At 40.4% G+C, this 17,005-nt stretch overlaps 2 long non-coding RNA genes across 2 annotated transcripts; one reads left to right on the top strand and one right to left on the bottom strand.

Annotated features, from left to right (window-relative positions):
• Window positions 1–3,115: 3,115 nt before the first annotated feature.
• Window positions 3,116–5,972, top strand: LOC139070664 (uncharacterized). Its single transcript, XR_011521153.1, has 3 exons — window positions 3,116–3,292; window positions 5,645–5,767; window positions 5,838–5,972. It is a non-coding gene; the product is annotated as an uncharacterized lncRNA (long non-coding RNA).
• Window positions 5,973–11,559: 5,587 nt separating this feature from the next.
• On the bottom strand, window positions 11,560–13,763 carry LOC139070569 (uncharacterized). The gene is made up of 3 exons (XR_011521062.1): window positions 13,374–13,763; window positions 12,613–12,673; window positions 11,560–12,525 (listed from the first exon to the last, which is right to left on the bottom strand). It is a non-coding gene; the product is annotated as an uncharacterized lncRNA (long non-coding RNA).
• Window positions 13,764–17,005: the final 3,242 nt, after the last annotated feature.

Below are 17,005 nucleotides of genomic sequence, written 5' to 3'. Positions count from 1 at the left end.
TTGCCACTTGCAGAACACTAAAATTCCCAAATGTAGCCTGCATATTATTTACAAAAGAAATTTAAAAAATGTTTAATGAGCAAGCGTATCATCATGATTTATCTTTGGTAAACTAGGGACAGTTGAGTTTGATACCAGATGTTGAGCTGGCCTGGGCATATTTTAAGGAATGTTTTATGAAGATTGCTAACAAACATGCTCCTATTAGGAAATTCAGAGCCAAGGAACAAGAAAACCCTTGGTTCTCTCCAGAATTATCATCCATCAGTGTAATGTAGCATGGTCCAAAGCCAGGAAAGGTGACTCTATCTGACTGGTCTAATATTAGGCGTTTAAGAAACAAATGTACTTCTCTTATCAAGAAGGCTAAATTAAAATATTATTTATCAGTTACAACAGAGCTCCTCAATAACCCACAAACATTTTGAAAAGTGATAATCAATCTGTAATTAGAAAACCTCAGTCTATTCCAGAACATGTCCTAAAAGACACAGCCCCGATCTATGATAAGACAGAGCAGAGGTCTTAAATAGCTTTAATAAGCATTTTGTAGATTCTTTGTTTGACTCCACAGAAGCTGTCTCTTTAACTCCCTCCACCGAACCTCAAATACCTGCTGGAGTCTATTAATTTAGTTCCTCTCAGCGTGCAGGAGGTGCATATAGCTCTTAAAGCATTAAACCACAGGAAACCCTCAGGAACTGACTTGATGAGCCCTATTTCTTGAAATTAGCAGCTCATTATGTGGCACAACCTCTTATGGTTCTTTTTAATCTTTCAATCCAGAATAAGTAAATCCCACTTGTTTGGAAGTGTGCATTTGTCACCCCTTTATTAAAAGTGGCGATCCAGCTGTTTTAACCAAGTACTGACCAATATCAAATTTGTGTGTTTTGTCAAAGGTTCTTGAATCTCTTGTTTGTGACCAACTCAAAGAGTTTTTACACTCAAAAGAACTTCTTTCTAAGTTACAATCTAGCTTCAGGAAAAATCACAGTACCACCACGGCAGCTGTTAAAGTGATAAACGACATACTTGTTGCTCTCGACAAACAGCAGCACTGTGCTTCACTTTTTATTGATCTGTCAAAAGCTTTTGACACTGGATCATTCCATTTTAAAGCACAGGCTTCTTTGTCTAGGATTGTCTGACTTTGCTGTTTCCTGGTTCGAAAATTATTTGTGTGCCAGGACCCAGTATGTTAAATGCGATGATCAGTGTTCCGAATAATTGAATGTCCACCAGGGGGTGCCACAGGGTTCAATATTGGGACCTCTCCTATTCATCATGTAGATAATTGAACATGGTCAAAATGTGTCTAACACAAATAGGCATTTTTATGCAGATGACACAATCATTTATTATTTTGGATCAAATCCTTCTAGAGCAGAAAGCGTTTGACGTGGTCCAGCATACACTTCTGCAGTTAAAGCTGGTTCTTAATGCGGTGAAAACCAAACTACTGTTGTTTTCAAATGCTAAGAAGGCCTCTCAAACTATTCCCTTGTTATCTACTCTTGAAGGCAACATCATAGAAACAGTACACACTTACAAGTACCTTGGTATTTTACTTGATGATTCCTTGACTTTTAAGCCCCACATAGATAATCTTGTGAACAAACCTCAATTGGGATTTTTCTTTAGAAATAAATTTTGTTTCTCATTGGAAGCAAAGAAGCACCATGTAAATGCAATTTTTTTTAAATCTATTTTGGACTATGGAGACCTGTTGTACATGATTGCTTCTGCCCAATGTCTTTACAAGATTGATTCTGCATATCAATCAATAATCAGTCAATCAATCAATCAATCAGTGATTCAAAGTTTTTATTGTTAATTGTACAGTGTACACTGAAATTCTTACTTTGTCTTACAATCCCCCACCAAGATGCCATAAATTATGAAGGAAAACAAAGTGCAAATCACATTTTTTTTCTCTCAGGCTTTTAAGTCTCTGTGTAGCACAGACTGAATAACCCCAGCTGTTGTCCAGCACTGCAGAAGCACACTATAGGGTTACATGAATGTAATTGTTTTAGCTGTTCAACATTCTGATGGCTGTGGGGAAGAAGGGTGGTTTTAGTCTCTTAGTTCTGCTCTTCATACTCTTGTACCTCCGTCCTGAGGGCAGAAGTGAGAACAGATCATGCTGGGAGTGTGTGGGGTCTTTGATGATAGCAGTTCTCTCCCTCACTCTCTTCTTGTAGATGTTCTGCAGAGAGGGTTGTAGTGCCCTGGTGATCCTAGACGCAGCCTTGACCACTCTGTGCAGGCGCTTGTGGTCTTCCAGAGTTGAGCTGCCGTACCACACGGTGATGCAGGCGGTCAGGATGACACTGCTGTAGAAGTTGCTGAGGATCTTCGGTGGCATGGCATTTCCTCCACCTTCTCAGATAAAATAGCTTCTGCTGAGCCTTCTTCACCACCTGTGAAGTGTTGATAGTCCAGGTGAGGTCGTCATTGATGTGAACCCACAGGTACTTAAAGCTGCTCACCATCTCCACCTCTTGGTCTCAGATGAACAGTGACTGATGTCTCCTCCTCCTCCTCATGTCCACTATCATCTCCTTGGTCTTGTCCATGTTGAGAATGAGGTTGTTGTCCTCACACCATGTCACCAGATTGTCCACCTCCTTCCCGTAGGCCATCTTGTCCCCGTCTGTGATGCATCCTATTACTGCTGTGTTGTCGGCAAACTTCAGGTAGATGCTGTCTGGGTGGGAGGCGACACAGTTGTGGGTGAAAAGGGTATAGAGGATGGGGCTGAGCCAAGCCCCCACAATGCCGCTCTAAAAATGGTCCCATCCCGGAAGTAAGAAAAATTGCAGTTCCATCCTCATCCGCTGGGGGCTGGTGCCAGAAGCGAGCAAATCCTCATTGACTCCCATGTTAAAAATGCCGATTTCACAGCAGAAATAAACATGTTTACAGCCTGGTACCAAAACATGTTTTTTGTCTAAATTATCTAGTTTATACTCATGACAACTCTGAGGGGGGTGAATTTTTTTCTCACTTTTCTGTTTAAGTGTATTGAAAGCCTAAAATTCTGTATAATTAATGAGCATCCGACCCACGTGACCGCCGCCTCAGACCCACGTGACCACAGAGCTAGCTCCGTGGAAAGGCCTCAGTACAGCCTCGGTCTGGCTTGGAAACTGCTCCGGCATTTTGAGTCTCTGTGTTTGTGTATTCTTCTTTGGATATTATTGGTGCAATTGTTGGACAAAATGACTTGCAGTGGTATTAATTGCACTAATAGAGCGTCCAAGGAGTCTCCACTTCATTTTTTTCGGTAAGTTAAAATCTATATTCGTATTTTATGTCACTGCCACCTTTAAACTAGCTGAGTTTACCGAAGTAGCTAGCTAACTATCAGTTTAACATGTAGCATGTACTGTTTAACCATGAAATTTAAATGTAAAATACGGTAAAATAATTAATAGGGCATATTTAGATGGGTAATAGGGTAAAACCCAGTGCATTTAAGATAAAAATGGGTTGAAATATGACGGAGCGCTAAGAGGGAGACTTCTGTGTCCATTCTTCCATCCGGTAATCCCCAGCGGTCAGGCCGGGCAGCCTGACCGATCCGGCGCCTACTTGATGCGCCTAGCTGCTGCGCGGTCTGACCGCTCGTGGAGTTTTTCATGTCTGACTTTAACCGCATCTAATACTGTATTACGGCGTGAGCGCAACAGCGACAACTTAATATTGATGTGTAAGCAGCCTGAGTGGTAGGGTGTTTTCATCTGAACCCTTAAAACCTCGAGCAGGCTATGCTGCACTATTGACGTGTTAGCGCGCGGCGCTAACAACTTAGCAACGTGACATGTCTCTGAGAAAGCGTAAAACACGGACGCTTCTTCTGAAGCGGAAAATAACACCTCTTCTTAAGCAGAGCAGGATGTCGCCTCGGCTCGTTCACGGCCGAGCCGGACTGAGCTCGATAACATTGACCAAGCACAGCCACTGGGTCGTTGTAGCTGCCACCAGGCCTGCTGAAGGAACTCCAGCGGGTTTCATCAGACTCGTAAAGTTTCTTGTTTTTGCTGGGGATTTCTGTATTTTACCGCTCCCTCCTGCAGTCTTCCCCTATTAAAATTTAAAATGTGTAACTTTATGTATTGTGATGAATGACTAATATTCATGTAAAACTAAAACGTTAGGCATTTAGAGGGAAAAAACTAAATAATAAACATTATACAGATGTCAAATAAATCAAACTGTAATTAAACTATATATTTTCAAAGTCCTAAAGACAGCATGATGGTTTGTGTGATCCGCGCGGTTTCACTTACACCCCTTTAATGATCAGGCTGTTTTTTATTATTTTTATCAGCTGATAGCAGTTAAAATTATGGTAAAAAATACTTTTATCTGTTTTTGATAACTTAATGCCCAGGAAGAGCATCTTCCTGGGCATTAAATATAACCCAAATGTTTTATTATGAGCAGATCTGATGAAGGTGTAGACAAGCAGTCTGCAAAGTAAAACTTGTTTAGAGTCCTAACTCTTACTAAAGCTTTTGAAAAGAAAAAATGGTTGAATTTTGAGAAATATCCACAACAGGGGAGCGAGACCTCTGAAAAATGTATATTTTCTCTGAATTCATAGAATAATGTGAAGATTCTGGGAAAAGTTGGGATTCTGAGATTAAAACGTAAATCTTTCTTATCATAATTCTGGCAGTTTTTGTGTCCTTCTGCTGTGGAAAGTCGTGCAACATGAAGATACTGAGAAGATGCTTACAACCTGTATTTTTATTCCATCCATAAATAAAATCATGAGCTATTTTTTTAATCCAAATTTGATCCAAAGGGCCATCGTTGGTTCCAGACCCGTTCTAGAACATTCCTCTAATCTTAAAGTCATCATCAGTTTCTTCCTTTTAACAAATATTTATTTGTTCAAATATTTAATATTTATAACTGGAATATTTGTTCCTCCCTCTCCCACTGCAGTTAGTCCTGTCCTGCAACCCTGTTTTTGCAGCTTAGTGAAGCCAACCATCACTAACCTGGGGGTGGTTTTGGACCCAGAGATGCGGATGAACTCCCACATTAGCCAGGTGGTTAGATCCTGCTTTTCCCGGCTTTGCCAGCTACCAAAGATGAAGTCCATCCTGAAAGACGTGTCATATTTTCTCCCCAAGCCGGACCTGACCGTCATGTATCGGTCCAAAATAGTGTGATGATATTGTGTTTTTTGTACATAACAGACTTTTTAACAGACAAATTTGTCGCATTCTCCTACACCTCTTCATGGGCTCGCCACAGTAAATATTCTATTTGGCGAGAGATAAACTTTATTGTATTTATCCTAGTGAATCTATAATTAAACGGGTAAACTAGTAGCACCACATCCAACATCAAAGAAAGTAAAATGTTACCATCAGGAGAGGGAGAATGTTTAAGTGGTTAGCAGCAGTGTGCTAGCCGATGGCCCCCTCCATGAGGCCACCACAGCTCAGCAGAATGTCGTTGTAGCTTCTTCTGGGGAGAAAAACACTTAGAGAAAAAATAAAGTTAACAGCTGAAATAGCAGGAAATAATACAGTTAGAGAGCAGATTGTAGAAGAAAGAAACCCCTGGGTTAAACTGGTCTGTCTACTGCATAATGCTGAACTCTAACATGTGTCCTCAGGGAAGGACCTGATTGGTGTCCAGAACCTGCTGAAGAAGCACCAGGCTCTGCAGGCTGAGATCACAGGTCATGAACCTCGCATCAAGGCTGTCACCCAGAAAGGAGAGACCATGGTGGAAGAAGGTAGAGCAGGTCTGGTCCTGACATGTTTCTGAGGTGTCTGCAGGTTCTGGCTCACTTTTTTTGGGTCCAGGTCACTTCGCTGGTGAGGAAGTGAAGACTAAACTGTGGGAGCTTCATGGACGTTGGGATACGCTGAAGGCCAAGGCGTCCCAGAGGAGGCAGGACCTGGAGGACTCTCTGCAGGCCCAGCAGTACTTTGCGGATGCTAATGAGGCCGAATCCTGGATGAGGGAGAAGGAGCCCATCGTTGGAAGTCCAGACTAAGGGAAAGACGAGGACTTGGCCGAGGTATGGAAGTCCCTTCCTGAGAAACTCCAATCGCTTTTCTTTGCTCTCTTTCCAGTCCTTCATAATTAGTGTTTCTGTATTTGTCATTTCCTTCGGTTGTCAACCAGACGTCGTTGCTCGTTTGAGCGTCTCATGGGTTAGGGGTAGAAGTGCTGGCCTCGCACAGGAAGTGATGACAAACGTGTTCCCGTCGCTCTTATTTCAAACGGTTTACAAGCTGTGATGTGTGTTCCCGCTGCAGAGCAGCCATGACACGTGGCAGCCGGCAGAAGGCTCACGCTTTTCCACTAAACACCCGCAGAGCTACGTCTGCGGTGAACTGAGCAGGGTTTGTTTTACGGTGGCGGATCCGATTGGACCATCGCTGCGAGAAAGCTCCACTTGTGTCAGACGAGCTGAAGGTTTTTTATTTATTTATTTATTTATTTATTTATTGAACATGCATGCAAATCAATAGACAACCCAAAGCATTCAAAAAGTCTCCAAAAAGAAACCCACGCATATGTATATGCATATATACACATACACACATACACATATACATACATACATATATATATATATATATACATATATACATATATATATACATACACATAGACATGTAGAACATGTTCAATGGGAAGGGAACGAAGCTCCGGTAGCTTATATAATCCCCCCCAAATCAAATTTCAAGAAAGACAAAACAAAAAAATATATATATTTTCCCTACACTGAGTGTCATTGCCATTTTCCTATAACATGTTTTATCCTCAATCACACAAACCAAATTTACATTTTCTCATGTTCCAAACCCCCCCCCCCCCCCCCCCCCCCCCCCCCGCCATGTTCACAGCTCCCAGTTCACCAACAATAGACAATTACAATCAAATGCAACACCCTTACAACTTTTCCTCCTCCTCCATGTAATTGATTAGTATAATTTTTTTATACTTCTCTTTAAACTTATGCAATGAGGGACTTTGCTTTAGATCCTCACTTAGCTTATTCCAAACTCTTACACCCGTAACAGAAATACAAAATGACTTTATAGTTGTTCTAAAATATGTATGCCTAAAGTTAAGTTTGTATCTGAAATTATATAGGTTATCTGGTTTTATAAATAGCATTAATAATGTGTGTGGTACTAATTTCCTATGCACTTTAAACATGAATGTCGCTGTATATAGCTGAATTAAATCTTTAAATTTTAGTATTTTAGAATATATAAATAACGGATTAGTGTGGTCTCTAAATCTAACATTGTGAACGACTCTCAGGGCTCTTTTCTGTATGATAGACAAGGGTACAATAGATGTTTTAAAAGTGTTACCCCATACCTCCACACAGTAAATAAGATAGGGATAAATCAATGAATAATAAAGGACATGGAGTGATTTATAATCCAAGTACTGCCGAGCTTTATTCATAATGTAGATGCTTCTCGCAACCTTATTGTATACATGTTTAATTTGTGGTTTCCAACTTAATTTATTATCAATTACTATTCCAAGGAACTTATGTTCTGTTACTTGCTCAATTGCACATCCATCTATTTGCAGCTTAACCTCAGTTTTATTAGCCATACCAAACAACATACATTTTGTTTTTGCTATATTTAATGTAAGCTTATTTTCAATAAACCACTCTTTAATGACGCACATTTCAATTTGGACCATCCTTTCTAACTCGCTAATATTCTCTCCTGCACAGAAAATAGTGGTATCATCGGCAAACAAAACAAATGTCAGTGTATTTGTTACATTACTCAAATCATTAATATATAATAAAAATAATTTTGGACCCAACAAAGACCCCTGTGGTACTCCACAAACAATGTCCAACCATGTAGATGAACATTCTCCAAATTTCACAAACTGTCTCCTCTGTTGTAGATAGCTTGTCAACCAGCTCAACACTACACCCCTAATCCCATACCTCTCTACCTTTTCAAGTAACATTTTATGATTAACTGTATCAAAAGCCTTTTTTAAATCAATAAATATCCCTAGAACATGTTTCTTCTGATCAATTGACGTTGCAATTTCTTCCACAGAATGCACCAGAGCTAGTGATGTTGAACTATTCGGTCTAAATCCATACTGACAGTCTGAAATTATCTTGTATTTATCCAAAAATATTTCGAGTCGATTATTAAACAATTTTTCAAGAATCTTGGAAAATTGTGGAAGCAATGAAATTGGCCTATAGTTCGTAAATTGATGCTTATCCCCAGTTTTATATATTGGTATAACTTTTGCAACTTTCATTAATTTTGGGAATACACCTGATTGAAAAGACAAATTGCAAATATATGCAAGTGGTTTTGAAATTCCTTCTATCACCTCTTTTACCGTCATCATGTCAATGCCATGACTGTCAGTTGATGTTTTACCTTTACATGTTTTTACAATTTGTATTATTTCTTGTTCCTCTACAGCTGAAAGAAACATGGAATGAGGATTAGGTTTGATTTGTTTTAAGAATGGTGTATGTGATGTTGAAGAGCTAGATATGTTTTCTGCCAATGACGGTCCTATATTTACAAAGAATTTATTAAAGCTATCAGCCACATCACCATAATCATGTTTTACAATACTGTTTTCAACAAAATATTTCGGAAATTTATCATTACCTAAATTTGGTCGAACTACATTATTTAATATTTTCCACACTTCTCTAATATCATGTTTAGCATTATTCAAACTTTTATAATAATACTCCTTTTTACATTTTCTTATTATATTGGTAAGCTTATTCTTATATATTTTATATTTATGTTCAGCTTCTGGAGTGTTTTTATTTATAAACAACCTGCACAAATTATTTTTCTTTTTGCAGGCACACTTTATCCCCTTCGTCATCCACGGTTGATTATCCCTTGTGTTTGAGCTACTACATTTTGTTAAGGGACAATTCTTATCATACAATGAAATAAATATTCTTACAAAGGTCTCATAAGCCTTGTCAACATCAGTTTGCTGGTACATTTCCTCCCATGTCTGTCTTATCAATTCGTTCTTGAAGGCATTAGTTGTATTAACTGTTCGTATGCGTCTGTACCTTATACTATTACCTGGATTATTATTCCTATAATTATCATCATAAATTATAAAAATGGGTAAGTGGTCAGTAATATCATTAACTAAGAGACCACTTATTATATTATTCTCTATGTTATTTGTTAGTATATTATCAATTAATGTTGCACAGTGTGAAGTTACTCTAGTTGGTTTAGTAATTGTCGGGTAAAGGCTTAAACTATATGCTGTATTAATAAATTCATCTATTTGCTTCAATTTGTTAGGATTTAGGAGATCAATGTTAAAGTCACCACAAATGAAGATTGTCTTCTGAAGTGTTGAATAGGTTCCCTCAAACCATTTTAAAAAGGCATGCATATCAGACCCAGGTGCCCTGTATACACAACTGACAACAATGTTTTTCATATTAGACTTTGATATTTCTATAGATATACACTCTAATAAATTATCAACTGAAAATGACATTTTTTTTACAACTTTGTAATTTAAATTCTTATCAACATATAGTGCAACACCTCCTCCACTCTTATTTTGTCTATTAATATAATTGGCTTCATAGCCATCCAATTCAAAACTAAGGTCACAATCATCCTTCCGCCATGTTTCTGATATTGCTATTACGCTAAATGTGCCATTGATGTCATCCAAATATTCTTTAATTCTATTAAAATTTGCATAAATACTCCTACTATTAAAGTGAATTATGGAAAACTTGTCCTCAGCCTTTATAAGCTTGTTAAACTGATCATCTGTGTAATACTTGCTACAAGAAGAGATCATTGAAAGAAAATTATTTTCCGGATCCAAGTCACTTTCCATGTCCATAAAATTGTATTCAGTGTACTGAAAAATCTCAAAATCTGTATCCTGACTAGCCAGATTAACATGATCAGAATTAGTAACTAATGAATCAGTTGATTGTGAGTCCACCATAAGATTTATCTCAGTTTGTATGTCATCATACCTCCATTGGTTTAATACTTGTCCAACTCCTCCATATTCCTGATATGCAACACCTTCGCTTGTTCAGGAGTTCCCTTCAGTTTGATATATATTTTACAGTTTGAAGTCCATGTATGTTGAATTTTTCCTTCTTTTTTGAGGTATCTAGCCTTTCTTGCAATATCTGCGTTCTGTTTTGTGAGATGATCGTTCATGTAGACATTGGTTCCTTTCAGCTTTTTACCTTGTTTGATGAGAGCCATTTTGTGCTTCCTATTGGCAAATCTTATGATCACAGCTTGTTTTTCACTGTTACTCCTTCGAGACAGCAGGTGACATGCTTCAATGTTACAAGAGTCCACTTCAACAGCCTTCGTCTTGAGGAAGGTTACCACCTGTTGTTCCACAGAAGTACTTTCTTCCTCATCAGGCTGTTGACCATTAATGGTATTAGCTACTGCTCGGGCGTATGTTTGGGGTTTAATCCGTAAACCGCTGACAATGACATCATTTAGTCTGGTGTACTGCTCCAATTCTGCCACTTTTGTCTCTAACAACAACAGACGCTTGTCTTTTTCAGCATTCTGCAGGCGGAGAGTCTTTACTTCCTCCACTAAGTTCAAAATGGTAATCTGCTGCTTTCTGATAGTAGAAATTTCCTCTGTCATAAATTCCAGGGATTTTTTAATGTCATCTCCTTCTTCAGCTGTGATTCCTTTCTTTGGCCCCATGTTGGATCAAGCTGGCACCTGGTATAGCCCAAAAAACCTCTTGCCCACACAGTGGCTGGTAGGTGGATTGTGGAAAGGAGCTTCTGGCTCACCCAGTGGCTGGTAGGTGGATTGTGGAAAGGAGCTTCTGGCTCACCCAGTGGCTGGTAGGTGGATTGTGGCCTGGAGCTTCTGGCTCACCCAGTGGCTGGTAGGTGGATTGTGGCCTGGAGCTTCTGGCTCACCCAGTGGCTGGTAGGTGGATTGTGGCCTGGAGCTTCTGGCTCACCAAGTGGCTGGTAGGTGGATTGTGGCCTGGAGCTTCTGGCTCACCAAGTGGCTGATGTTCTGCTCCACAGGCTCTCCTGAAGAAGCACGAGGCCCTGATGTCGGACCTGTCGGCTTACGGCAGCAGCATCCAGGCCCTGAAGGAGCAGGCCCAGTCCTGCAGGGTGAGTTCAGAACCCTCGGCCCGTCAGAACATTCTTATCCACCACGTTCTAACACCAGACCTGTTAACCCGAACGCAACAAGGTAATCAGCAGGTGCTTTTGTCCTGCAGGACCTGAAGGCCAACAAGTCCCGCCTGAGGGACATCAACAAGGTGGCATCTGAACTGGAGTCAGAAGGTCTGATGGCTGAGGAGGCTCCTATGGTTCAGGCTCAGGTGAGCGTCACCTGTCTGCAGCAGCTGGTCCCTCTCACTTCCTGGTTTAACTCTGCTCGTCTCTGTTTGTAGCAACAAGAACATCTGGGTTCTGCTCCTGGAAAGGTGCATGTTGTCCTCCGCCTCCACTAGAACCAGACGTGGTGTTTTTGTTACCACTCATTTGTTTGTTTGTTTGTTTGTTTACAGGATGAAGCCGACTCTAACACGGCGTCACCCTAGAAGGTGAGTTCATTCAGCTGATCAGAGGTCACCTCTGATGGCAGCAGTCACGGCCGACCGTGCTGACATCACACAGGAATTCAGGTGACCCGGCAGGCACCAGGTGCTGGTGAAAGTGGGGACATGTCAGCTGGTTGCCATGGCTACAGTTATCTTTATGCATCTGTATGACTGCTGACTGGTGTGTGTTTCCTGTGACCTTTGACCTCAGACCGTACGGTTGGGCGTTCAGACGACGGCTAACTTTAATTCCATCAAGGTAAGAGGAAGCTCTTCCCTTCCTGTCTGAGCGATCCGTCTCCAGGTTTCTTCGTCCGGCGTCCAGCCCGCTGGCGTCCACCTTCATCTCACCTTCATCTCATCTCACTTCATTTATAGTGCAATACTTTCACATTATCATTTTCCCACACTTCTGTATACCTGTATTTTGTTGTTTTTCAATAAAGAATGACAAATTATTTAAGTTTGGTTTTTGTTGCACACAAATATATATCTGTAAAAAATATCTACAAAGCTAATGTTTACATAACAAGTATGATTGGGTTTTGCAATACGGCACTCAAGTTTATTTTAGTAAGATTTTCAAACCAAGTAAAGTTAGTAAAGAACACATTTCTATTGTCTGCTAAGAAACTGTTGGGATTTAAAATGGGCCTGTTGTACAAATAACTTGTAAATGATTATTCCTCACTTTTGTCTTAACCAAAGAAATTCCAGTAATTGAGCAAAAACATTTATTTTTAACACTACAGTTTATAAAACAGGGCGCAAAGTGTCGGCACATGTATGTATGTCGATGGTCCGTCCCATCCAAACCAGGAGACACAGACGTCAGGGAGGCCAAGGTTGTCTCTGCAGCTCTCTGGGCACCACGCCTCACTCAGCTGTCTCCAATGATCCAAATGGCTATGGAGAAAAAATACCAGGTTTGGCCTAGCTGTTTAAAGTACAAAACCATTCATGAAGTGGTCAAGACAAGTACTTGGTACTTACACTTGCTGCTTTGTGTAGCTGACGTTGACACACAGGCTGCCATGGTGACCTTTTAATAGATCTAAGAAAAAAATGTAATAAAAGAATGAAACTTAAAAACTCCCAGACCTCATGTCATATTTACTAATCAGCTATGGCTGATTTGTTTGGATCACATTGAGTTACACTAATTCTAATATATTTTTATTTCTATTATACATACATACTTTTTAACTGTTATTTTCACATGACTGTTATCAGGCTCTCTTGTTCTGGTTCTGATGATAACTCTGTGTCTTCCAGTAAGTTATCTTGTGCTTACTTCATCTGTATAATGTCTCTTTACTTTTGGTAAATTGTACTGAGTCCAGAATAAAGGCTAGTTGGCTGTACAAGATACAAACAAGTATTACGTTTTGGAAATATATGAAACACCGCCAGCATCTGTTAGAGCCTGTGGCGGGGTGCTGAGGGCCGGCTCCAGCCCAGGAATGAGCTCTACACGCCGGCCGGGAGGGTTTGAAACACCGCCATCCTCTCCTCTGCTGGCTGTTCATTCTGTTATGGTTACCGGTGCTTGTGTTGCAATGTGAAACTCTTGGTCTCAGATTTTGTAAGAAAGATAATAAAATGTCCCCCCAAAATACGACTTAAATAAATTTTCTCTTCTTCATGATACATTTAATGGCTGGTGCGACTCAGGAGTGATAGCGCCGAAAAAAACTACTGAAAACTTGCTCAAAGCAAAATGTATTCTTTACGGAAATAAATTATAAACTTACCGATTTAAAACTTTTTTAATACAGGTACTTCTCACGAACAGGCGCAGAAAACCTCCACCTAAACTCCGTGTGAGGTTCAGGTCGATGGGTGTTCCAGTTAGCTCCGGTTGGGTTGAAGCTAGGTGGCTACATCCGTTAGCTCGGCTCCCACCTCCGCTTTAGCTTTGGGTTAGCCAGGGTTAGCTTCAGGTTAGCTCGTAGCTAGTTCGCCTGGGTGTCGTCACTCGAGCCCAGCCTTACAGCCACACCCTCAGCGCCTCCTCTCTTCCCTTTTATGGAATTGTCTGGGCTGGACGGAACCTGTGACACGGTCAAAATGGCGGTGGTGGCCACCTCCCATTATAGACAACAAACGTGTTATTGAAGCCAATGGAATCCGTTTGTCCAGTATTTACAGTCTATGGGCTGAGCACACAGCCCTGTAGGGTTCCGGTGTTCGTGGTGATGCTGGCTGAGGTTCTTTTCCTGATCCTGATAGACTTTGGCCTGCTGCTCATGAAGTCCAGGAGCCAGTGACAGAGGGAAAGGTGGAGTCCGAGTCCTGACAGTTTGTGGGTGAGTTTGCTGGGTGCCACCTTGTTGAAGGCAGAGCTGTAATCGATGAAGAGGATTCTGGCGTAGGAGTCCTTATTCTCCAGGTGGGTGAGGGAGACGTGTAGGGCAGCAGCGATGGTGTCGGAGGTGGACCTGTTTCTCCTGTAGGTGAACTGTTGGGGTCTATGGTGTCTGGTATGCTGCTCTGAATGCAGTGTTGAGCCCGAACGTGTTCATTGAACGATTGTTCTTTTTTTTTTTGTGAACATGAACTGAACTCATTGATATTTTGCCTGACGAACGTAAAAGTGAGTGTGTTCGTCCTGATGTGCGTGAATGGATTTATGAACTTGTTCTTTTACCGTTCTAGCTCCAGATCTCCAAGGACCTTTTACGGAGCTAAAGACTAGCTTAAACATCATGCTAACCATAAAGTTTATAAAAACTAGAACCCACAAATGCGGCCAAACATAGGCAGTAGCGGTTGGTGTGGCTTCTACTCTTCTACGTCTATGCTGTATGCAGGAATAAAAGTTCTTTCCGAAAAATCTGAAATCAGGGAAAAAGCGCATTTGTTTACTCAGCTCCTTCTACATCGAACAAGCTTAAAATCTATTAGAACTTAACTGAATTCATTTCACTAAACACTTTTAAGTCCAGAGTGAGAGCATTCCAGTTGAACTCTTTACACTGTAATTGTTTTTCATGATGTGTATGTTATTTAATTTTTGTAACCGTTTTGCTGCCTCTTGGTCAGTCCAGGCTTTTTCTTTTATTTAGTCAGGAATGGTCACGGAGTCCTCCCTTGTAAAAAAGGTTTTTTGATCTCAACGTGGCCATTCCTGGTTAAATAAAGGGGAAAAAATTTTCCTTTACCAGGCTCTCCGTGCACTTCATCATGATAGGAGTGAGTGCAATGGGGCAGTAGTCGTTAAGAGATGTAGAGATTTATGTGTCACTGGGACGGTGGTTGTTGACTTAAAATAGGATGGAATGATGGCTTGCTCTAGAGAAAGGTTAAAGGTGAGCTATGTAAGAATTGGACGGTAAAATAATCACAACAGTCCAATGTGTGTATCACATTGCAGGGAAGGATACATTGACAAGATCTCCTTTTCAGCTAGCTGAGGGAATGCAAGGTTTTCTGTTTAAAAAAGGCCGGGCTGTGATGGCCTTTCTGTTAAAAAAAACAACACCCCCCTCATTCTTCATGGTTCCAGAGCCAATGAAAGTTTAACCTGGCTTGTTACCTCGTCTCCAACACCACATCTGTGTTAATTTATTATTCGCCTCCACTCTCCACTGTGACTACAAGTTCCAGCCATGAGGAGTCTCTATACCCTCTGGTTAGTGGAAACAGTGTTGTGGAGAGAGTTGAAGGCAGTACACGGAGCAGTACAGAAGGATTTTTATGCATATCTAAGAAGCCTCCATCCTTCCAAAAGACTGAAGAAAAACAGGAGAAATAAAACAAAGCTAAACAATGGAAACTATTGTTAAAGATGGAGATGTTTGGACCAAATCAATTTCAGGAGGGAGGCAGCATTCTCCTAGACAGGTATGAACTAGCATTTTGTTGTTAGACCAAACAAATAAAGCAGAAGGCATTGTGTTACCCATGGAGCTCAAAGCTAACTAGCATCAATGCTAGCAGGGCTTAATATTTTTCACCCGCTGAGTGTGTGTGATTCTGTTTTGTGTTTATTTTGTTACAGAATATCTTCTGACATGTGATGAATGTTCAAATACTCAGTATGTCTAACCTCAGAGCGCCCCGGTATCTGTTAGCGGCCTTCATGGCCCGCAGCCCCGGGAGTGTCTCCACCAGGCGGCTTCGCACCGCTCAGCAACAAAACGAATCCTGCCCCACTGTTGTCGGTGAGGAGAGGCTTTGGGTTGTGTTAAGATGGAAAAATGCTACTAATTATGCTACCTGTGTACAATGTTGGCTTATTTCATTGCATAAAAATTGGCCGACATTAAAATCCACATTTTTTTTTCTGTTGTTTTTCAACGTTTAATGCTTGATAATGATTAGTTTATCACTAATACTGAAAGAACAAACAGGATTTACAATCTCCGATGTTTTAGTGAAATGTCTGCCCAATTTTTTTATTTTTGTTACTGCTAATATCTCTGCCAGTGTGCCCGTGGGTGGCTACATTATAGCTCATCACCATCAGTGTGTGAATCTGTGTGTGAATGAATGATACACTGTAATGTAAAAGTGCTTTGGAGTCTTCTGACTCTGAAAGGCGGGTCATTTATCGTCATTATCATGAATGCTCAGATTATATTACATTTATCACAGCTATGAATGAGTTTAGTCTTTATTTTTATCCATCAGTAAAAACAAACTGCTTCAGCCATCATATGATTACTATTTTCATTAATGAAACCCTTCACCAGCACATCTTGGGGATGAACATATAACTTGAACGGTGTCTAAATAAGCATAACAATGAACAGGCTAGCTGTGATAAAGAGCTAAACTTGAATGCTAATGGCTGAATGAGCTGCTGGAGCTTCATACGAAAACTTGCTTCTCTAGTTGACCGAAATAAAAACCTGAGTGTGAGTGTGTGTGTGTGTGTGTGTGTGTGTGTGTGTGTGTGTGTGTGTGTGTGTGTGTGTGTGTGTGAGGCACACCCTTTTACCCAACTGCAGGCTAGCTCAAATATCATCCATTTGCTCAAATTAACTGATAGTGAGTAATTATATATTTAAAATCTTTTATTGATTTATAAAGTGTTAAAAAGTTGTATATTCATTGTATGTTAAAGGACAAAAATGTACATTCATGGTTGTTAAAATATATAAACTTTAGTTTCTTATCCCTAACTGGCAACCCCAGAGAAACTGACATTGCAGTAAACAAATGTGACCACAGGGTGTCGCTATTACTCAATTATTACATAGTTCACCTTTAAAAATGTGTGTTAGCACACTAGCCAGCTGTCAACGCTTGATACACTGTCTAGCTCTGATAATTGGTCTGCCTTTTCCACATTCCATGCCACCTACATGGAATCAGGTCCTTGTCTTGTGAATGAATTGTTTTCGATTTGTAAAATTTCTATAATTGCATTTAGTTTTTA

The sequence above is a fragment of the Nothobranchius furzeri genome, chromosome 7 (genome assembly GCF_043380555.1).
Source record: "Nothobranchius furzeri strain GRZ-AD chromosome 7, NfurGRZ-RIMD1, whole genome shotgun sequence".
NCBI lineage: Eukaryota > Metazoa > Chordata > Actinopteri > Cyprinodontiformes > Nothobranchiidae > Nothobranchius > Nothobranchius furzeri.
The sequence above is the reverse complement of the archived record's forward strand: the minus strand, read 5'-3'. Positions and strand labels throughout refer to the sequence as shown.